The sequence below is a fragment of the Lepisosteus platostomus genome, chromosome 16 (genome assembly GCF_059453375.1).
Source record: "Lepisosteus platostomus isolate fLepPlt1 chromosome 16, fLepPlt1.hap1, whole genome shotgun sequence".
NCBI lineage: Eukaryota > Metazoa > Chordata > Actinopteri > Semionotiformes > Lepisosteidae > Lepisosteus > Lepisosteus platostomus.
Genome location: NC_142626.1, coordinates 26,544,107 through 26,568,121, shown reverse-complemented (window position 1 = coordinate 26,568,121; position 24,015 = coordinate 26,544,107). Strand labels below are relative to the sequence as shown.

Sequence of the window (24,015 nt, the reverse complement as noted above, 5' to 3'; positions counted from 1 at the left end):
TTTAAAGAGAAATTTTATTCCTTTATACATTTGAGTATGCAGGAGTACTTTGCTGCTCTATATGTGCATCTGCAGTACTCAAATAATAAAATCAATCTTCTATCTCAAAGCAGAAAAGAAATCCAAAAAAAGAAAGGTGAAGAAATGCATGTGTTTGACCTGCACAGAATTGCATTGGACAAAGCTGTAAATAGCAAGAATGGGCACCTCGACCTTTTCGTGCGCTTCCTTGTTGGCCTTTCACAAGATTGCAATCAGAAGCTCTTAAGCTTCCTCTTCACACAATCAAAAAGCATCCAACAGAGCCAAAAGAAAACAATCAACTATATTAAAGAATTGATTAGGAAGGGCCCCTCTCCAGAGAGAAGCATTAATCTCTTTCACTGTTTAAATGAACTGAAAGACACTTCCCTAATGGAGGAAGTCAAACAGTTTCTTAGATCAGGAAGTCTTTCAGGAAGATGCCTCTCACCTGAACAGCTGTCAGCACTGGCGTTTGTGTTGATGATGGCAGAAGAGCCGTTGGATGTGTTTGACATGAAGACATACACAACATCCATGGACGGCTGTTTGAGGCTACTGCCACTCATCAAGTATTGTAGACAAGCTCTGTAAGTGATGCGACAAGAATGTCATTTTCGGCAATAAATTCATTTTCTTAAAGTATGATTATAATCATCCACCTTTTGAAATGTCTTCTTTTAAACTGTGACAAAACTGAAGTCATGCCTCTGAGCACCTCCAATCAGCTATCTAAAGCCAATGTAGTAACCCTATATGTCAGTTGAAGATACTTGATTCAGGCTTCCTATCATCTCAGTATTTTTCTGATTTATTATCTTCCTACTCCCCCACTTTGTAATCTTTGTTAATCTGATTATGGTATCCTGACTGCCCCTCCAGTTCGCTCACACTGTATAGATGACAGGGCCTTCTCCTACTGCACCACAGGGCCCTGGAATTCTATCCCCATGAGTATAAGAGAGTCACCTTCACTGAGAGCATTCAAATTCAGACTCATAAACTTCATCTTAGAAGAAGTATTTTCAGGGAATGCAAGTAATTATGAAAATACCCTGATGGCACTTCTTCAAACATTAAATGCTACAGTACATACAGTACCTCTCACTGACTTTGAAAAAAGAGAGAATTATTGCATAAAGATAAATATATTATGTAGTTGACATGTTTAAGTGTAAAATAGAGGAGCTTTTCAACTTTCCATGTCATATTGTAAAAGCCATAAACTACAATATAATCTTGAACTATACAGATTTCTTTAGGGATGTGTTATAGAGCAGCCAGAGTTGAAGTGTCAGAAGTAGGTTAATATGCAACGGGGTGGCCTCAGGACACTCCAGATACTTGGAGAAAATGCATAATATTAATATGCAGGGGGCTATTAGGGAATAAGGAACACGTATTGGTAGCAGATTTACCAGTTTAAGAGTACAATGAGTACAGTCTTAGTTTTGGGTTAGACCCACACTGTCAGGGTAAGTGAGAAACATACACTAATCTCACGGGGAGACTCCTGAGACACTGAAAGACCAGAACCCAAAAAGGGTTCAGCAACAGCCCCAGAGGGGAATGGGGCACTAAGAGTCTCGCAGTGAGGCTCCTGTCTGTCTTGGTCTAGACCTGTGTAATATAATAAATGCAATCTTGCAGTGAGATTGCAAATAAACAGTGTTGTGGTAAGACTCTAAGTTCACACAGTCTGATTTATTGAGCTTTGTAGTAAGTTCAGGAAATCATGCAGCGAGGCTGCTGGTTATTTTACGAGTCTCAAGGGGGAGAACTCATGTAACAAAGTTTACAGTTCAGGTTAGAAGTCTCATGTTGAAACTGTTAGGTTGTAAGGTAACAGAGAGAAGGGGAAAGTTTTCAATAACACAATTTCTTGTGTCAGCTCACTGTATAGAAACAAGGCAGTTTTGAGAGCATACTGACCAAAATGGAAACAAACAAATTGATGATAGTTTCCACTGATTGTATTTGTAGGTAAAGAACATTAAAAATGGAGGTATCAGATGGGACAAATTTATGATGTCCTCTTTTGTATCTGAATCCTAAATCAGGGGCCCATCTTAACTTAATTTCTAAGAACATGACTCACAGGAGTTAAGTTGTACCAAGGTTATGGAATTGCTGTATGTGCTTTTGACATTAAATTGTCCTTACCCTCCATTTCACCTTTCTTCCATTCCAAAAAAGCAACAGGTTTTCCTTTGAAAGCAGGATTTTAGGCCTTGAAGTGAGGAACATGTGAGGTTTTTATTGCTTCATGTGATAACATTTCTCTTTTAACACATATTGTATGTATAAGGAGCCATACTTGAGACTGAAAACACTTTTTGCAGTTTCTTGGCAATTTGCCTCATCTATACTGTTCTCCTCCCTGAACCTTAGAACCTCAAAAACTCATTTAAGCTGTCAATTTCCTAGACATCATATCTGATTCATAGCTCTTTGACATAGCAGTTATCTTGTAACTGTCTGTTGGTTACCTTTTCTTCACAGAGTCTGAGACCATTAGAATACTGTATTGGGAATTGCCCTAAATTTAATAACAAATACATTTAAAGTACAAATAAATTCATATTATTACTTTATATTAATATATTAACACTTAATACTAAAATATTGATCATTATTTTATATTTTTTTTATTTCTCTGTACAGGCTGGACCACTGTAATCTCACTGGTGAATGCTGTAAAGCTCTGATCTCAGCTGTTCAGTCAAACCCCTCACATCTGAGAGTGCTGGACCTGAGATCCAATTACTCAGCAGGCAAAGAAGTGAAGTTACTTTGTGCTGTGCTTAGGAATCCAGCCTGTAAAATGGAGACACTGAGGTGAGAACTGCAGGAGTTTAGGAGAGAGGTGACCTTGAAAGACATGCTACCATAGAGCTATGTGAACTTCAATTAATCTCATTGCTAAATCATTTAATGGATTTCAGCATCAGTTTCCTCAAAGTGATTGTGTACTAATTCTATTTGTTTATCTGATACTTTTTTCATATGATCAGAACATCAGGCAGTTGGCATAACTTCTCAGAATGATCTCCGCTTATCCAGTGCTGTTGTGTTCCAATTATGTTAATGCAACCTGTTAACATCATGTAAACTTTAGTCACAAAGTAGCAGTTAAGATATAAAAGCAGGTCTTTATAGTGAAAATAGACATGCTTTTTCAAACAAATGACTAACAGTAGGTCTTCTCCCATTTGTAGTCTTTTTATTCTGTGAATAAAGTTAACAGCTTCAAACTAAAATAAAATATTAGATTTATAGTAGCAGACTTGGAATGAAGATGGACTGTTAAAACATCTTATACATTCATAATATAATCCAAGATAAGAAAGTTAGATTGATTTCTATATTTGTAATACTGTTTTACACCCTGGGTGAATTACAAAAATACAACACCAGAGTCCGATCAGAATGTTGTCTTTCTATGTGTTCAAAGGTGGGATAGTGATGAACCCCCTTCTTCTTATTTCTGTAGACTGTCTGGCTGTCAGATAACAGAGTGTGGCTGTGAAGCTCTTGCCTCAGCTCTCCAGTCGAGACCCTCAAGCCTGACAGAACTGGACCTGAGTCACAATTGCCCAGGGGACACAGGAGTGAAAAAGCTGTTTGCATTGCTGGAGACTCCAAGCTGTAAACTAAAGAAACTGAAGTAAGTAGAGAGTTCGGGAGAGTAAGACATCAGTCATAAAGAATGTAGCTGTTCTTATAACTTCTGTCTCATACATCTGTGCCCTTGTTTTCTATAATGTAATCGAAACATACATATACAGATGCGGCCACTCAGAAAACGTAGTATATCTTCCAAATGCCTCAAAAATAACACTATGCGGTAGTTATGTAATTCACTGGCCAAAGACAATGTTAATGTTAATGTTAATAATTAAACTTAAAATTAATATTCCCTATTAAGTGGTATTAAATTAGTATGACAACTTTTTTATAACAATAATGGAAAGTGTTCTTATTATGTATTCTTAGAAACTAATAAAACTTTATAGCTTTTTATGAAGCATATAAACTTTATATACAGTTGTTAGAACAAGAATGTCAAAACTTACACCAAAATAACCACCATAAGTTATAGAGTTAAAGACTATGATGCATAAAATGTTTGTGAAGAAGGTGGATTACTGTTTTGTACTTTGTTTTTTATATTTAGCTACCTCTACCATCTTCTGTAGGTACATTAGGTATATATTCCATATAAGAACATACTGTATGGCTTTAAAGCACTACAGTGCAGGATGTGTGAAGCATATTTTCATAATTGAAATGTAAAGTTAAATTGTTTCCTGATTACTTGTTGCTGAAATCTGCATTCAAACAAAATATAGATTAAGTAGGTAGCTGTATCAGCATGCGTAGGCTGCAAAGGAACAAGTAAAGGTTTATACCATGAAAAGAGAAGAAAAGAAACATGTTTTTGGTCTTCGGGTTCTTCTTCTTCACATCCGAAGAAGGATCCACAGCCGAAACATAGTGTTTCTTTTCTTTTCAGCATTGTATAAATCTTTACTTGTTCCTTTGCAAAATATGGATTATTTCGAAGCAGATGCAAACCTGAAAGAAGGCCACCGCGTTCACAACAAGCTATTTTTTATATATCCAACTGAGTAACTTGGTTTTTGTAAAATAGCCCTACTTTCTTTTTTAATTAATTTAATATTTAACACTGTGCTGTAATACACAGTTTAAAATAAAGAAGTCTTAACACTATACAACTTAAATTGTATAACTGGAAAAAGATTATCCCCAGCATTGGCTGGGATTCATTCAATTCATTCATTCTGCCTGCCTTTCTGGTGACTGCCCAAATGCTTCTACACACCAGGTTAAGCTTTCATTGCTCCACCTGGTGGTACAAAGTAGTGCAGTGTGACGACTGAATATTTTTAAAAATGTGCAACACCCCACAGCACTCGTGCTGCAATGTTCTGCATTATCCTCTGTGCATTCTGAATGGCTGGATCTGTATAAATATATACATCTGTACAATACTAGGCATTATCCAGAAAGATTCCTCCACAGAATCCAAATCTCTCTACTTCAGTATTAACTGAAATCACTTACAAAACTAGTATTTTATCCTATCCTATCAGCTACTGACAGTAAATATGAAGGATAAAATTCCATGACCATCACTAAAAGAGGGGATTAGCCTCCAAATGATGGAATGTTACCCACAGGCAGCGAGAACTGAACGTTTAGACTAAACTGACTTTGAGTCTTTGTCTGCTGCACTGTGCAGAGACTATGCCCACACCCATACACTTCTGCTTTTTTGATTAACCTGCGATATCTGCTGTACTGACCTGATAGAAGCAGCAGCCAGGAGATGGTAGAATGAATTCGAGAGCAGGGTCTGCTGAAAAAATGCAGGGCAGGCAAGTGAAAGGAAAACTGACACAATCCTGAGACACAGTCAGACAAGCATGGGTCAAGCCAAGAGAAAGTGAGAAAAGCACAAAGGTGAATCCATAGGAGAGTCAAATAACAGTCAAATTCGAGAGTTAATTTTCCCCCTTTTCTCTTTTTTTTGCGGGCGGAACACACATTCCACAACATCAACCAATCAATTAAATCACAGGTGCCCAACCTTTTTTAATGTAAGATCTACTTTTTCGTTCACCAGTCCAGCACTATCTAACACTATGAATTTGAAGCTCTGATATGGGAAAAACATACTGTAGGCACATCAGTACAATAGTGATACCCATCACTAAAATGACAGCAAATTAAAGCAAGTGGCTCATGCTTCAGTGAACAAGTAATGTTCCCCATTTTAGAAAAAAGAATATCTAAGCTTCGTCGAGAACACTTGTAATTTTTATTTACGTGTTGACACTGCTGATCATGTCAATTACATTTTTATTTTGTCCCTGCAGCTTGATATTCAGCTCATTCAGCAGTTTAGTCAAGTCTGTGAGGAATGCTAAATCCAGAAGCCATTGGTTATCCTCTAATTGGTCATATTCACCATGTTTAAACGACTTGAGAAACTCTTTGATTTCAGGCAACAGCTCTCTGAACCTCGCCAAAAATTTTAGTTTTTGAAATCTCCAAACAGTAAATCGGCAGCAAAGCTTCTTTTAATACCTTTCCTTTGCTGAGAGACCTTTTGTGCCATTCTGAGTGAGCCAAGAAATGGTTCACTCAGAATGATGCGATAATTGCTGCTTTCCCTCTTGTATCCCTTGTGAAAACCAACTGCTGTGCTGGTAGTTGAGATTTTAACTTTTCCACTTTCCATAAATCACTTTTAATGGGAAAGACTACATCATCCGTTTTGTGTGTAGTTTTGAATTGTTGTCCTATATTTCCCTTTTTGGCATAGATGCTAGCATTGCAGATTAAACACCCACACTTTGAATGAGAAAGTACCAAAAAATCATCATGCTCCCATTCCTTGTGGTAATGGCAAACTTTCGGTCTCTTTGCTTCATCATTTTCGCTCAAACACTACAACTATCAAATAGGCAATCAAACATATAAAACTGTTAGCAAATTTGTCACAGCTAGTCTGTTTCACTCCCGCTATGCAGTGTAGCAAATGTGGGGTTCGAACGGCAATAACCAGGAGAACATTCTTGCACACACAACACTATTTACAGAGCTCCTGTAGCCTTTTTTTCAGTGGCAGCCAGCACCCAGGCAACAGAAACTTTTACAATGCAGTCAACAAGGGTTAAACACACACAAGGGCAGTAAAATGTATGACTTACAGCATAGATCTGAATGGATGATTAGGCTATTGAAAAAAGTAAATAGTCAAATAGCCCATTTATTTTTTGCCAAACATTCTTGCGATGGACTGGTTAGCACTCCTGCGATCTACTGGTTGGGCAACCCGAATTAAATAATTTTCTTTTTTATTACCTTATCCCCTCCTTCCCTATTATAGCTTTAAGTAAAATATACTGTATTTAATCTGACTACACCACCCTCAATAAAGTTGAGAGAACCTCTTTATTATAGTATTCAGCTTCTTTAATTATATTATATTTAATTATAATAATACAAATATCAATGTAATAATTTGTATGCTATATTTTATTATTTGAGAAAGTCTCTTTGTAAAAAGTAAAACCTATGTATTGGTCAGGAATCAAATTCAGACATTCCACATGACAGGCAAGAATTCTGCTAATGAACACAGCAACACATCATACAGCTTGGATGAGCTAAATTAAAAACCACAAGCACTGCCTTTTTTCATTTTCTACTAATTTTCAATGATACTACAAGTGTTTCTTTTTCCATTGCAACAAAAACAACAGAACAAAGTTATTAAAACAATCACGTAAAAATTGTTCCAACATATCCAGAGCAAGTTGAAGAATATAATGCATAAAATGTTTGTGAAGAAGATGGAATACACTTCTATCGTGGAATACTGTTATTTTTTGCTACCTCTAACAGATATATAAATATGTTTATATTAATAAATTAATATAGTAAATGATGTTCAAAGATAGTTTAATACTTCAGTTATTTTTTTTATTTTCACCTACCAAAACTTCCCTTTTGTTACATGATTATATATTAATATTCCATATTAAGTGGATTTAAAGAAAATTAGTAATACAGATTAAATGAAGCTGTGGTTTCACTATCATCTAACACACTACTAGTGCCACCTTTCAATTCTCTTTGGCCAATGAAAAATTAGCTAAGATTTTGTCAGTATTTTAATAGTTCAGTATGCCAGATGATATTGCAATATGCCACAGTGAGCTTGCTTTAGACCAGGCATTTACAGCACAATTTGAATGGCTATATTTGTAGATTACCATATGTCATGAAAGACTGGGCCCAGTTCATATAAAAAGCATTGGAAATGGTGGTTGTCTTTTTTACTAGGTTTCTTTTTCTATAACTTAAAATACAATGTATCATTGCCTATGCTCGGATGCTGTTTGTGGACTTAAGCTCTGCATTTAATACGCTGCAGCCCCATCTATTCATAAGCAAGTTGAAGCAAATGTCCGTTAACCATAACGTTATATGATGGTATCATTCATTTTTAACAAATCGTACACAGTATGTCAGGGTCAGCAAAACTCTTTCTGAGTCACGATCTATTAGCACAGATGCCCCTCAGGGCTGTGTGAGCTCTCCAGTTCTGTTTAAACTTTATACAAATTATTGTACAAGCAGTAGTCAAAGCAACTTAATTTTCAGATTCTCAGATGATACAGCTGTTCTTGGCTTAATGCATACCGTAACCGTGCTGGTCTACTCATGTTGAGTGTGCTCCAAAGTTCAGCAGCGCTTATATTTACTGTGAAGACTAAGAGTGTTTGGGGTTCAACAGGAAGTAATGCTACTCTTTTACCATGCTGTAATCGACAGCATATCAGATATGGTATTACAGTGTGTTTTGGTAAGCTATCAGTTCATTTAAAATCGCAAATTACCTGCCTCATCCAGACAGCTTTGAATGTCATGGAAGTGAAACAGCATCCCTCCCTGCAGACAATCTTTGAAAAATCCATAATCAAACAAGCAAGAAAAAATTATATCAAATCCTTCCCACATCCTCAACTCTGAATATCAACTTCTTCCTTCTGGCAAATGTGTTAGGGTTCCCAAATGTAAGTCAAACAGATACAAACCACTATCCATTAAAGCTGTCAACACAAATGTCAAGGGTAAACACAATTTTGACTCTTACAACCCACTTGAGTTCAATATGTTTTTGTGATGTGTTACATGTTGTTATGTGTTATATTGTAGGTCAGGTACAGGAATGACATGTACACATATGAATACATTAAGATGAATCAGAATTTAAATAATCTAGATTTCAGATTATTTTTATTATAATGGTTACTGAGAAAACTTAAACAGGTGTATCAAAACAACACAATTCCTTCTCCATTTTAATAGTTCAAAGTTAAACAACACCAATGAAGAATGTCATGCCAATCATGGGAAACATGAGCTGTCTCACCTGACTGTTTTAAATGAACATTTTTTTCTATCCCTACTTTGAAGATAATCTTGATTAATAAACCTATATTATATAAGTTATATAACAAACATTTGACAAACTAAATGTAATGTGTAAACGTGTATGGTTTTACATAGAAAAGACGTTGTCTGTAAGAAAACAGCATAGGTGTTTGAAGTGTAAAATATTTATCTTGGTATTTTTTGTTAGAATCATAAAATGCACCTGTAACACCTTTTTTAGAATGTTGTATACTCAAAAATCAATGTGTTGCGCTTTACAAAAAATTAGCTTAGATTTTGTCAGTATTTTAACAGTGTAAATAAGGACAAATCGTAACATTAACTTTTATTTCAATGTGGCGTAATTTTAACTCTACACGTATTCTCCACATTAACAAAGCATAGTTTAAATGAGTTATATGTGTAATTCCTAGTTTTACTATATATTAATCCTACATCTATTCATACACGCTCCTTTCAGATTTACAAATAAACCCCTGAGCTCTTCCATGTAGCCTAGGTTATTGCCTTATCACTGAGGGGACCTGCAGTGCACTGGCCTCAGCTCTCCGTACAACCCAGTGTCAGCTGAAAGACCTGGACCTGAGGGACAATGATCTGAGGGATTCAGGAGTAAAGGAGCTGTCTGCTGCACTGGAGGATCCGCATTGTAAACTAGAAAGACTGGGGTGAGTTTGTGAATGCTGTGAACTACAGTAATTGGGTTGAGTACTGCAAAAGGGTAACCAGACATCTTTATTTTCTATTAAAGGCCCCATTTTCCTGACTTTTTTCAAAATATTAAAATCTAAAGAGGTTTTGACAAAATTATATGGGCATCATGCAAACACCAATGTGGGCTGGTTTTTAGGGTTCAATCCACCTGGTTGTGTGTGCAAAGCAGACAGGTGACTATACTATCCATATTATTTTTTAAATGATGTGATCTTAATTGACACATCTGCTTAAATAAATAATTAGCTAAGATGCTAATTATGAGTTCCCATTAAGTTTATATTTCAGTTGTGTGCAGTATTGGTATTTCAGAGGTTTGGTCAATCCAAAGTTTGTAGGATTTAAGATGCTAGGCAGAGCAGTGAGACGTTGTAAGCATCTGAATTAACAATGTAAGTAGAGCCAGACTACAAAAAAGAAACTATATATGCATGAGTTGGGATATTGATGAGCTATTCTCTCTTCAGGCTTTCTGGATGTTGGGTCACAGTGGTTGGCTGTGCAGCTCTGGCTGCAGCTCTACAATCAAACACCTCAAGACTGAGAGAGCTGGACTTGAGCTACAATCATCCAGGGGACTCTGGAGTGAAACTACTCTCTGCTGTCCTGGAGGATAAAAAATGTAGACTGCAGAAACTGAAGTAAGTATAGAGACTAAGAGTAGAAGGTCTGCCAGTGACAAAAGAGGAAGTGTCATAGAATAATAATTCCTTATACTTACATAGCACCTTTCTGGACACTGCACTCACACTTTACAGGTAATGGGGATTTGCTTCCACCACCAATGTGCAGTACCCACCTTGATGATGTGACAGCAACCACAGTGTGCCAGTATGCTTACCACACATCTGCTATCACAGCTGAGTGATGAAGCCAGTTCAGAGATGGGGATTATTAGGGGGCCATGGTAAACGCCAGGATGTCGGGGTACACTACTGTTTTTGAGAAATGCCCTGGGATTTTTAATGACCAGAGAGAGTCAGCACCTTGGTCTTACATTTCATTTGAAGGACAGCTCCTTTTTTATTGTAAAGTGTCCCTGTCACTATACTGAAGCATTAGGACCCACACAGACCACAGGGTGAGCACCCCCTACTAATACCTCCTCCAGCAGCAACCCTAGCTTTCCCATGAGGTCTACCATCCAGGAACTAGCCAGGCTCACCCCTGCTTAGCTTTAGTGGGTTACCAATTGTGAATTGCAGGGTGGTATTCTGTAGCTGCTGGCTATATAGAATGTTATAATAGTGTTCTATAATTGTTTATTCTTGAGGTGGAAGATCACCTACAAAGCCTACAAATAAAGACATTCCATGATCAAACCTAAACACAACACAAAGATGCATGTGTAACCTACCATTGCAGGGTTGATATTTTTCCCCAGGTGGGTCATAAACAGCTTGGCAAAACATAACTTCTGCAAAACGGTCAAAGGCTATAGTCGATGAATTCCAAATTTAGTAGCTATTATTCTAGTGACAATGCAACTAACAATAATCAATTTTATTAGAACTTTTCAACAAGAGCTATACAACAGCAGTAATATATGTCAGTGGAAAAATCTCTTCTACCCGCTGCAGGTAAGTGTCTGTGTGCAGTACAGGCTGACCTAGCGCGAGAGAGATACAAGCAGCTTCTGTACACTAAGTGGAGGGGCAGGAGGGAAAGTGACAGTAGTGACGGACATGTTTGTGTGTGCTAACCATAGTCACAGAAGGGTTAGTAAGCTGAGGGTCTAAAGTTGTGGTGCTGAAAAGGCAGATTCATCAGCCGTGGGTTCTTCGCCAGCGAGGACCAAAGAGAGACTTTAAAGAAAGGCAGCAGAGGCTGCTGGCTGCAGTAGCCAGTGATGTGGCAACGGTGGACAGCAGACTGACTGTAGGCTGCAGAAACCCATGTGCGATTACTCGTGGACTGGAGAGGCATTGGAGAAGAGGCATGGCCTGGGTGGCTGTTGGTCACAGACATTCACAAGGTGCTTACTTCAGTTTATTATTTAAGCACGGTATGCAGGAAGACAGCAGGTGGAGAAGACCTGAAGTCTCCCCCTGAAGGGGAGCTATGTGAGCACATGAGACCTACTGTAAGGGGTCAGAGGGGTTTGGGTGGAAAAGTGCTTTCAGATTGTAGCAGGTCTTCTCACCTGCCTTGTCATTCTGGAAGTCTGTTTTGTGAAGTGTAGTTGGTGTGAAAGCATGAAAAAACAAAGCAGTGTAAAAACTGAGTGACAGTGTGTGGAGATAACATATACCAACAGGTACACAACCAGTTCACTCAGTGAGGTAGGGCCTGTCTATTATACCACACTTAGTGACTGTTTAGGCCTTACTACAGGTCCACTAACAGCTATCAAGTGACCTTGTTTGACCCTTTATTGTCTTTATAACTAACATTATCTTGACCTGCCCACTGTGTTCTAACCTGGCCAGGTTTAAGTGATGCTTAAAAAAAATCTGTAATCAAAACATCTTGATGGATTTGGGCAGGGAGTTCCACAAATAAGATTAGCACTGTAAGGTGTTACTACTTAGACTCTCATCATGCATTCAATAAGGCTTGTCAAACTTGTGGATCTTTGACACCACAGTCTTCTGCCAGTATGCAGGCATGTCTCTGTGTGCCTGAATCTGTGTGTCTGTTCTGTTTTCATACAGTGTTGACCACATTGGAAAGGACAGGGACAAACCAGGACTGCTGAAATGTGAGTCAGTTTTTAATTGTTTATGCAGACAAAAAAGGGGAGAGGGGGCACAGAGGAGGATGAAGACAAAGTGGACTTTTCCTGAATCTACCCACATCTGTCATCCCTCTGTCTTATGTTGCTCTCTCAAACTTCATTACAGTCAGTTAACTGTGTATTACAGGGCTCTCCTCTGTCATATCTTTCTGATTTAACATTTCCTATCTTACTGTATCTGTGCAATTTCTTTTTCCTCTCTCTATTCACCTCTTCACTTTTAATTTTTCCAGTTCCTTACTATTTTTTTTTCTTATTAAATTTATTGCATTTAGTTGTAATATTTTATGAGATCCACTTTTTTATAGGGGAGTTGTTTTCTTTTTTTCAGATGCGTGTGATCTCACATTGAACCAAGAAACAGCCCACAGACGTCTTGCTCTGTCAGAGGAAAACCGGAAAGTCACAGTTATGAGACAGGAACAGCCATGTCCTGATAACCCTGAGAGATTTGACTATTGGTCCCAGGTTCTGTGCAGAGAGGAGCTGACTGGGCGATGTTACTGGGAGGCTGAGTGGAGTGGGAAATGGGCATCTGTTGGAGTCGCCTATAAAGAAATTAGCAGGAAAGGATGGAGTCAGGGTCCCCTTGGATCCAACAACAAGTCCTGGTCTTTTAACTGCAGTGACCAGTTTTACTCCGTCACAAGGAGAGCCGGGCTGACATACCTGTCACTCTGTCCTCCTCCAGAATAGGAGTGTATCTGGACTGCCCAGCTGGCACATTGTCATTTTACAGCATCTCCCCTGACACACCAATTCTACTCCACACTGTCTTCACCACTTTCACTGAATCTTTGTACCCCGGATTCTGGGTCTGGGGTCCTGACTCCACTGTCTCGCTGTGTCAGATAGAATAACTGCTATGTCCTTTGGGAGAAGGTCTTTTTCCATCTCTCATTTGCCCTCTGTATCTACTTCAAGATTTGTGTTCAAAATGTTTATCAAATTAAGTGTATTTTTCAGTTTTGTTTACATGCAGGTTGGGCAATGCTCGTTGATTAATATGTACAGGTAATATGATACAAAAAACAGTCCTGGAATTGCTTTCCCGTGAGTTTAAGGAAAATGACAATTTTAAGTCAGAGGAATCCACCTTTTCAAGGCAGACCACAGGTGAAATACAATGTTCCTGAGGCAGCACAGCTTTGCCTTAAACAAGTGTGAATGGCTGAAAAGAACCGAAAGAGACAAGACCAAGGTTGTCAGGCAACAATTACTCTTGTGCTATAAACAGGGTAGTACTAGTCTGATTATATGGATGTGAATATTGTATTTTATAACACTTTCTGTATAGTATATGCAATTAAGTGAATACATGCATTCTACTGTAAATAGAGGATTGTAAATCCGACTGTTAAAAATAATTTAAGGACATAATTTCTTAATTGACACTTAATTTTTTTAATTTTAGCCCTAAAATGTCTTTAATACTATTGCAGCGGCAAGGCTTATTAAAATACAGGAATTAAGTTTGCTGTTCCCTTGCCAGTCTCTCTCTCCCTCATCTCAAGTGGTGCTGGATACAGAGAGACCATTCCACTTGGTTTAAGGTGTTTTTCTAGCTGATAGAGTGTCCTCATAAGGAACAACTCCCAAAGCTGAGACACATCAGCCACCCTAATAAATGGTCATCTCTGGCGCCTTACTGTCTGCGAGATTCCAAGTGAGAGCCTCATCCCAATTAGTTTACAACCCCAGGGTCAGAGAGCATGGTTACTCATCCTCCACCTAGATCAGCCAATCAGGAACAGGTAGGGCAGAGTAACCCCACGTGGGTCTCGGATGCCCATGAAACTTTCAACCAATGAACGACCGTAGTTCCTCCATGTAAAACAAGCAGCATAGGGCTTCCCTGGGGTGCCTCCTGGACATTTCTCAGACTCCGGCTCCTCCTGAACATTCTCGTGCTCCTCCTGGCCATTCTCAGACTCAGCTCGGACAATCACGTAACAGCCAGTGTGTCTGAGTGCCAGGACTTTTCTTTGTTCTAAGAGTTGAGAACAGAGGTCGCCAGCGCGTAACCAAAGGATCCACCCAAGGTTAGCCCAGCAGCAAGCCTCGTGAACCCACTGCGAACGCTCACCTGATCAACAAGTGAACTACGTTCGGAACTGTGGAGAGCTGAAATCAGTATTCAGGTCTAGTGTTACATTAGGAACGAACTGGTCTTCTTCCTGTCTAAAGAGTGTGACCTGCTTGGACCCGCAGACACTTTTCTCCCGTGCACAACCTCTGCTAGTTTCAGCCGAAGAAACTAGCAGGTCTTCAGAGAGCATCAGCAGCGCATCGCAGCAGGAATCTCTCCCTCCTTCTCCCACATTGCCAGCCGCACCGGCCACTGCTTGGCACCGGGCCAGAGAACACCGATTGGTCACAGCAACAGCCTGCCACTGTTCTTTTTTGTCCACGGGAGATCTGAATCCATTACAGCTGCATTCTGCATTGCAGCTGAATTCTGCATTATAGCTCGAGAATTCAATTGTTATCTCAACCCAAGTTGATATCAATTTAATTCCTATGAGTGATGTACTTGTTTTGAGTATCTAGTGTAGAAGTTGTAGCCAAGTTCATTTACGAAACGGTCTAAATGAATGATTTACTGAACGTGTGTCCCTCTTGGCATTTGTAACTCTTCGTGATTGAATATACCTTTTGTATTCTGCTAACCCTCACTCATAAGATCTGTTAAGTTTATATGCACATTCTATGTATTTATAAATGTATTCTTGTGTAATAGTATCCGTGTGTGTTCGAATATTTTGCTGCCTTTTGCTGCCTCACAAAGCTTTAGAGAACTTAACATTTCTATTATCAACAAATTGTAAATACGACGTTTACATTGGCATTACTAATTTTTCACTTGAGTGTATGGAGGATTGTCAGCTGTCACTGAGAGTAGTTAATTAAATGTATTTTTTTGATTCACAATCAGACAAATGCAACAAAAATTATCTTTGTCTTCTAAGTATATTAATAAACTTTCAGCATAGCTTTCTCCCCGTTTAGATTTATTTTTCTTGGGATTTTGGGATCAAACGTGGAAAGATTAGATTAGTAATCCTTTTTATTTTTTAAATACATTTTAGAAAAGTGTAATCTATACTAAAAAGCTGTATTTATTTAATGCAACTCGATACCTATATTAATGGAGTTTAGTTGATACTGTTTAAACTTTTAATTATTTTAAATTGTATTACAGCATTGTACACATGCTTAAAAGAGGAGAAAACGCAAGCCTTCTTCAGGTGTGAGAGTCTTCTGCTCAGAATAAAATGTTAAAATGTAATGTAGGCTCTGAATGGGTTCAATTATGATTTGGGCTTGATTAAGGTCGCTGCCTTTCATCCAAAATCCTGCTTGAATCCTTCTAAACTAAAAATTAGACACGAGAAGGGGCTCTGGCGAAATTTCTCATTTTTTAATTTCTCTTTTTTTCTTGGAAAAATATCTTACCCGCTCCAATCCGGGCACAGAAGGATTAAAAGAAGCCAGACAGGCAGGGAGAAGAGTGAGTTCTAAATAAAGAGGTATCCAGGTAACAGTGAAGGTAACAGCCGCAGACGTGGCCTACTTAGCCCGCCAGGGTTAGCCTACTCTCCTGGAGGAGGCCCACCGGGAGATAGCGCACCAGGCATTCCTCTGGGCCCTGGCGCCGACTGAGGTGCAGTGCCACATGATGCTGGCCGCGCTGGTCCTCTTGGAGCAGGCCCTGGCTCTGGCTGAGCAGGCTGATGCTGTATTCGAGGAGACCGGTGGGCACCAATGGAGGGGCGCATGGGGAATCAGATAGGGAGGAGGAGACGCCCATTGGGCGATGCTGGGGGAGCGACGACGGCTGCTCATCTGCCACTGCTGTGGGGAGAGGGGACACATCGCACAGGAGTACCGGGCGCTGGATCCCCGGGGACTCCGGAGGCTGTTGGGAAACAGGAGCGGGGCGGCCTAAAGGGGGGAAGACCGCCCTTGAGCGACGCTACCCCGGCTCCGGAAAGCCAGAGGGAGCGCTTCACCCCGCCTGCTGTGGAAAGGGTTGGCCACAGCCGAGGCTTATTTCTTCCCTGCGAGGGTGAAACACCCCTTCTACCTTGCCCCAGTCCATGAGGACTTTCAATGCCTAACAGCAGAAAAGGGCTCTCTAGCAGTGTCTGAAGGTTTTTATAGCAATTGCAATGGTTTTTTATTGGTATTGCTTTAAATATTTTTTATAATTTATTTATTACAGATGCAGCCATTCAAAATGCGCGAGGTATTTCGCGGCATACCCCGGTGGGCATGTCACAGTATCACGCGGTATGACGCAGTTAACGTGGTGTCACGTGGTAAACTATCCGGCGTCGCCTTGTAAAACCGCCAGGGGGAGCTCAATTTTGAACTGTGTATTACAGTATGTTAATCATCAGTCATTAAAATGTTGGTATATTTTATGAAAGCAAGATTGCTCAGTTGGACAAAAGTACACAACCTACCTTTATCAGAAATATTTATGCATCAAAGTCTTTACTGAAGATATTACTAATAGTATTAATAATGGATGACTTTGGACAAGCTGTATACTCAAAGTATAATTTCTTTAGCACATTTGTACAAGCACTTGGAAGCTGTCCAAGCCATACTTTGTCAGGCATTTTGTTTTACTTCAACGGGCATAAAAACTTCCTTGCTTTTAACAGGGCGTTTCATAATTTCTAACTACGAAAATGATTTAAAATGCGACACCTATCATTCAACTAGAGCTTAAAATATCACAAGGAAAAATACACACCGGTATTCCATTTCTCCTTAAACATTGTAAGCTTCGAAGTCTTTAACTAACGTGATACCGGAGTCAACAAGCATACTTTTAGAATTTGATTAAAAGGGAATATAATATGGAATCGCGTATCTCAAGAATTTAATAACGGTATGATTATATCCGTGTACTGCGGCAGGGCTGTGTAGGGCTGTTTCGCCTGCCTGCTCATGCGAGCTGTCTTGTAGCCGACTGGTCTAGGTGCATGACTACCAACTGGCAGGTTGTGTGTTCGAATCCAGTTGGTGCTGGACCTTCTAGTTTTATTTATTTATTTTTTAATCGCGTAACATAAACATATTACCGTATGCAAACTGTACAGTATACAATATGTATATGTATATTTAATGTCTTAACTGTGCCCGTTTAAGTATTGAATATTCATATCTAATTTTACCACTGAAGGGAAATCTTAACATAAACATACAGTATATGGCTGGTCTCGGTACTTTAAAGAAAAAAATACACACCAGTATTCCATTTCTCCCTAAACATTGTAAGCTTCGAAGTCTTTAACTAACGTGATACCGGAGTCAACAAGCATACTTTTAGAATTTGATTAAAAGGGAATATAATATGGAATTGCGTATCTCAAGAAATTAATAACGATATAATTATATTCATGTTGCAAAAGAACTGCAACGGACATAAAAACTCCCTTGCTTTTAACAGAGCGTTTCATAATTTCTAACTACGAAAATGCCAGGTGAAAGGATTTGTAAACATATTTTGTTAAAGCAAGTCAGTTTTTTCTGCAACACATAAAATACATTTTTCCAAGAAAGTTTAGCCTTTGTCACTAATGAAACCACTAAATAAAGACATAAATATAGAAATCTTAAGATTTGTTTTATTTAATGTTGGTAGCAGGATGAACTGTCAGAGTGTATATTTTGTTCGCAAAGTTGCTGCAAGATGTTAACAGTGAAAAAGGTATTTAGAAATGAGTTATTTCTAGATGAAAAAGAAAACATACACGAAACATGATTTCATTACGACCAGAATCGGTCTTGAGATATTTTTAACTTGATTTACAGTATTTGAGAGGTATGTCTTAACACCGATACTACAGTGCTTAAGTACTGCTCACGTATATGTTTCTAGGTTTATATTATGCATTTCATACGGTCAAATTACTTTTGAGCAACTAATAAGAAGCGCGAAACGGTATGCATTTTACTTTCGTTTTGTGCTGGGACCCGTGGATTGATTAGAGATATCAAGTACATACAAGTCATTTTTTAAATGTTGTAGTTCGTCTTGAAAAATGTTACGAGTACATCATCTATCAACAATCACACAGGTTCTGTTTCCATATTGCGGATTTTGGTTAGGTATTATCAAATCCAGTGGCGCTGTTAGTTTACTGAGTCCCATGTCACATGGTCTGTGATTGTAAAACCGGTTTAATTCGTCACAGCCAGCACTCTTCAGGTGTGAGGGTCTTCTGCTCAGAATGAAACGCTAAAATGTTTGTGTATATTCTAATGGTAGTGGGGGCAGGGTGTGTGGGAACAGGTTTGGTTGAAATTGCATTAGAGATCTATGTTCTTCACACCTGAAACATTTTCTCTGAAAGCATTTTCTTCGCAGTTTAACCGATCTTGTTACAGCATGTTACAGTTTACTATTATTAACCATATTAATTTTAAGTGCTTAATGTAAAATCTTTAAAAATATATTTTCATTGTTCAAATATACATTAAGTCTGACTATCATATAATAAGTTAAATACAAAACTAAAGAAAAAATAGGGTTAAATATAATTCAAAATATTTTGCTAACAATGTTAACTGTTTATGAATAATAAAATGTATTAACTAAGGAGTAGGATGGCACAGTTGTTAGTATGTTTTTTGTTTTGTTTCTTTTTCATAAATACAACAGTAGTACCTGATGTCTCAGTGGCTTTCAAAATTAAATTATGCAATAAATAACCACATGTAAGACTCTGATGCTTAAAATGTTTAGGGAGAAAGTGGAATACTGGTGTGTATTTTTTCTTTAAACTACCAATACCAGCCATATACAGTCTGTAACGTAGGGATTTCTATATGTCTTTATTTAGTGGTTACATTAGTGACAAAGGCTAAACTTTTAGCTTCAGTAACGTGTACATATCTCCCCTTTTTATAAAACGACATGGTTGAAAACTGTTCCAGAGCCACTGTTGTTTCATCAGTGAAAAGTACATCATGAAATGCCTCTCCCTGTTCAATCCACTGGAAAAAAGAAAAGGAGCATAAAGCTTCTGATGGTCATAAACGATATTCATTTAGGAGCAGCATCAGAGGTATGTTTTTAACTGCACTGCATTGGAGAGAACACCATAGTGTGTTTTTTTTTTACTCCCTGGCGGAAACTGGCTTCCAGAAGAATCAGTATGGCTCAGAGATTAAATAAAACTTCACTCGCACCAAACAAATGTATATTTCTAAATATCACAACATGATCGAATTTAAGTCATTTTAATAACAATGAATAGTCACCTATGCGTTACAATATAAACATTTATATTGATTTAAATCGCGTTTAAATCACCTTTATTTAAAACCCACGATACACAATGCAACGTAAATCGCTATCTTTGTCTTCTGTGTAATAATGTTCACCTCTCTGTCCAGCAAATTTACAGGTTAAAAACAATACTGTTAGGCTGGGAAGACGATTTTTTTTTAAGAAATACAAAATGAGATATAATGATATGTTCCGGCTTAGACATTAACGAAGAGCATAACGCGTGTACTGTATACACTGCAAGTACAACCCCCCTCTCTGCAGGAGTGCTGGCTGTGACGAATTGAACCGGTTTCATGGGTATTTTCAAAGTAGGAGGCGAGATTTCCAGCGAAAGACACCCCCTCAAAAACCCAGTAAGTACAGTACTTACTAGTTAAAGGCTAGGCTCCCGACTACGGCGAAAGGAACCCTTCTTTCATTAGAATACAATGAACATATTTTAGCCCTGAATGAATTAATAGCAAACATGGTTTACATAAAAGACATTTTTCCAAGAAAGTTTAGCCTTTGTCACTAATGAAACCACTAAATAAAGACATAAATATAAAAATCTTAAGATTTTTAAATTACATGACTTTGCTAAAATTTATTTGAAAATAAAAACAATTACAACCGCCAGGGGAGAGAGAGAACAGGGGAGGGATGTTGGTTTTGCATAAGGGGCGGGGCTATGGAAATTAGGTCTGTTTGGGAATGTGTAGTTACATGTTCTGGCTGTTTGTGAATTATCGTTGTTGAGTATGGAGTGTTGAGGTATTGATTTTGTGTAATGCTTTATGTTGAAAATTGAGGTGGATTTTGTTTATGATAAACAGGATAAACTGGGATGGAAGGAAGGTTTGGTTTTGCATAAGGGGCGGGATTATGATAATTGGAGGACTTTGCGAGAGTAAAATGGTTTGATATATTTGATTTTGTATTGTGGTTGTTATCTATGTGTTTGGTTGGTATTATGTTTATATGGTTGTTTTTGTTGGTTGGTTGTTATTATGGTTATTAATAATACGATCTATAGTTGAAATCTGAGCCTAAATAAAAACAAAAAGCAAGTGATTAGGTTTATGAGCAATCTAATTACTTATTCGTTTATAAAAAAACTATATATAAAATAAAGTTTATTATTAATTTGCTGGACAGAGCGGTGAATATTATTATGCATAAGACAAAGATAACGATCCTGATCAGTTTAGAAATCTGTGTACGCTGTAAAGTTTTTACTTCTTAAACTTTTAAAATGCACGTTTTGAATAGAAAGAAATCCTCTTCCTGGTACAGTATGTATAGCAGACCAGCACGTCTTTTTTCTCCAATCAGAGGGGTGTCAGATGGTGTCAGCCAATCACCATTCTGCGTTGGGTAGCAACGGGTGACTGTTCTCAGGCGGAAGATGTAAACAGCTTAATGTTCGTGTTAAATATTTTTTTTAAATTCAATTAAACGGGCACAGTTAAGACATTACATACATATACATACTGTATACAGTACAGTTTGCATACGGTAATATGTTTATGTTACGCGATTAAAAAATAAATAAATAAAACTGGAAGGTCCAGCACCAGCTGGATTTTAACACACAACCTGCCAGTTGGTAGTCACGCACCTAGACCAGTAGGCTACAAGACAGGACGCATGAACAGGCAGGCGAAACAGCCCTACACAGCCCTGCCGCAGTACACGGATATAATCATACCGTTATTAAATTCTTGAGATACGCGATTCCATATTATATTCCCTTTTAATCAAATTCTAAAAGTATGCTTGTTGACTCCGGTATCACGTTAAAGACTTCGAAGCTTACAATGTTTAGGGAGAAATGGAATACTGGTGTGTATTTTTTTCTTTAAAGTACCAAGACCAGCTATATACTGTATGTTTATGTTCCAAAATTAATATCATTTATGGCTTTCACACGCGTTACAGTATGCTCCTATTCTTTTTATGCTCAGCTACTAAGATTTCCCTTCAGTGGTAAAATTCAATATCTACAACGGGCACAGCAAAGACGTTTTTACTGTAAGTCTTTCTACGACAGACCAACGGACCACGAGTGCCCCTGTCGGTCAACCAATCACGTACTGCGGTGCCGCGCGTCATCTTGCGTCATACTGAGCGACGTCACCTGCGGTACGTGTCTGTAACGTGCACTTTGAATGGCTGCATCTGTATATGCGAGAAATTTAATTCCAGGTCCAGTCTTCACAAAACATTATGTAGATTTTTTTCAAATTGATCAATTTGTCCCAGATTTCTATCCAAGCTAGTAGGCACCTTGAACAAGGTTTTCAAATTATTCCCAGGACATTTCACAGGCCTAGAATAGAAAAACCTGACCTCTGAAGACCAATACAAAAATGCCGCCTGCTGTTTTTGTTTTTTTTTCATATGTTTGTCTGCTGAGTGGACACATTAAGAAATACAATGACTGTCCACACTCAAACCCAAGGGGGCTAGCTTCAAGTTAAGACCTGAACCAGGCTCCTGCTATGTTCTGCTGCAGAGATATAACTAAATATTTAAGGGGAGGAAATTCCAGGCGGACATTGGTTTAAAGGGTCTTCGCCAGTAAAAGTTATTGAATTACTTCCCAATCTCCGTTTTTCTGACACCCCCCAGTTTTGTAACAATATTGTGAAAAGATATTGGGACCTCTTTAATGTCATATATATTACATATATATTTAGCACTCATGAACACTGTGAGCTGTTACCAGTCAAGTTCTGATACAGAAATACAAACTGCTAATAAAGGAGGTCAGTCACTATAAAACCTGAAAGTTATTAATTGTTTACAGGCAAAACACTAGGGGGCAGAGTGGGGTTAGGGATCTCAGTGAAATTGATGGGGCTTCAGAAACAAAGAACAAAGTCAGTAATAAGAGTAGAGGAACAGAACAAAACACAAAAGAAGCCAAGTTCACTCTGAGCTTTTTCAGTTCCCTCAGTATCCCTGCCACGAAGCTTAATTCAAGTTCAAGTACCTTTATTGCCATTTGCATGAACAGTGCATTGAAAATCTTACACGGCTTCTCTCAGTCAGAAAACATAATAACAAAAGGGTAAACACACAGACTACGTGCAGGATACTATACACAAACTGTAAAAAAGACTATACACAACCTGTACACACTATTGCGCAAAACAAATAACATAAGAAGAAAAAGTTCTAAGTTACACATGATAAAAGACATTGTGCCTGTGGAACTGGGGTAGACATGGGCCTCCTATATGTTATGCCGGTCTGCATGTCCTTAGCAATCAGGTGCTCTGTTCCTGGGAAGAAACTGGTCATCAACCTGTTCCTTCAGGTCTTAATGCTCTCTGGCCTATAACACCGAAGGTTATGTTTAGTGTCTCGCCAGATAAACAGACTATGGCTAGGGTGGAGTGGGTCTTTGATGATAGCGTGAGCCTTGCTCCTGCAGTAGGCTGTATCGAGATTCTCCAATGAAGGACGTGTCAATAGCTTCAAAACAAACCCATTGACACAGTTCAAGACCTTTATTAAATCACACACCATATACTGGCTCTCCTGAGGGTTACTTGCTGTTCAAGGCATTTAAAAAGGACCTTATCCCTTCTCCTTGTCTGCCGATAACCAGCTCCTGGTTTCATACCCTCATTTCACTAATTCAGATGCAGCCATTCAAAATAAGCGGGCGATACCGCATTATTTTGCGGTATGCTTGACGCAGGCTACCGGAAGTTACGGTATTAATACCGTATATTCACGCATAGTGCCGCACGATACCGCATGATACCGCAAATAAAATAATAGTATCCTGAATTTCCGCAAGGTGGAGCTAATAAAGCTCAACCTCTCATGTTTGAGCTGTCGCCATCAAAGTCTTTACCGAAGATATTACTAATAGTATTTATAATGAATGACCTTGGACAAGCTGTAAACTCAAAGTATTGCCCTGGTCCACAGTCTTTTTTTCATTGACCATCTTTTTAAAAGTAACACCACAGCATTTCGTTGATCCAATCACGCATTTGTTTCCAATCATGCAAAGTACAGTAATTTTTGAGAATCTCCGATTCACCATGCCTTTCACATGCTCATAAAAGATATTGATTTAGGAACATGTATACTGTACTGTATACAGTATGTACATGTTTATTTAACGTCTTTACTGTGCCCGTTTAAGTATTGAATATTTATATGGAATTTTACCATAACGTATGTGAAATCCATAAACGATATTAGTTTTGTAACATAAACATACAGTATGTAAACT

General features: G+C 38.4%; 1 pseudogene; it reads left to right on the top strand.

Annotated features, from left to right (window-relative positions):
* Positions 1–507: 507 nt before the first annotated feature.
* LOC148647116 (uncharacterized) lies at positions 508–13,367 on the top strand (annotated as a pseudogene).
* Positions 13,368–24,015: the final 10,648 nt, after the last annotated feature.